The sequence below is a fragment of the Rutidosis leptorrhynchoides genome, chromosome 2 (assembly GCF_046630445.1).
Source record: "Rutidosis leptorrhynchoides isolate AG116_Rl617_1_P2 chromosome 2, CSIRO_AGI_Rlap_v1, whole genome shotgun sequence".
In the NCBI taxonomy this organism is placed as follows: Eukaryota; Viridiplantae; Streptophyta; class Magnoliopsida; order Asterales; family Asteraceae; genus Rutidosis; species Rutidosis leptorrhynchoides.
This window is the reverse complement of record NC_092334.1, coordinates 17,526,782-17,527,363: the sequence shown is the minus strand read 5'-3', so window position 1 is coordinate 17,527,363 and position 582 is coordinate 17,526,782. Positions and strand designations below refer to the sequence as shown.

General features: G+C 35.9%; 1 non-coding gene across 1 annotated transcript; it reads left to right on the top strand.

The window, feature by feature from the left end:
• Nucleotides 1-254: 254 nt before the first annotated feature.
• LOC139894908 (small nucleolar RNA R71) lies at nucleotides 255-361 on the top strand. The gene has a single exon (XR_011775385.1). It is a non-coding gene; the product is annotated as a small nucleolar RNA R71 (small nucleolar RNA).
• The last annotated feature ends 221 nt before the right edge of the window (nucleotides 362-582 follow it).

Below are 582 nucleotides of genomic sequence, written 5' to 3'. Positions count from 1 at the left end.
ATCTAAGTCATGGCTAGAATCAGCTCTAGCTGCTTTAGATGATCTAACGATATCTTTTTCTTGGTGCCACTCATGTGAGTGGGAAGCAGTGTTATCAATAATTTTATAAGCATCAGTTTCGGTTTTCTTCATAATAGAACCACCAGCTGCTATATCGATGTCTTTCCTTGTAGTGATGTCGCATCCTTGGTAAAATATTTGTACTATTTGACAGGTGTCTAAACCATAATATTTGTACTATTTGACAGGTGTCTAAACCATGTTGCGGACATCCTCTTAATAACTTTTCAAATCTTGTCCATGCCTCATATAGAGTTTCATTTGGTTTCTGTGTGAACGTAACAATTTCTCCTTGAAGTCTTACGGCTTTAGATGCTGGAAAGAATTGTTTAAGAAATTTTTCAACTAAAACATCCCATGTATCAATCGCCCCTTCAGGTAACGATTCCAACCAATCTTTGGCTTCTCCCTTTAAAGTTCAGGGAAATAATATGAGATATATCTGTTCATCCTCAACTTCTCTTATTTTAAATAGTGTGCAGATCCTATTAAATGTACGAAGATGTTCATTTGGATCTTCCT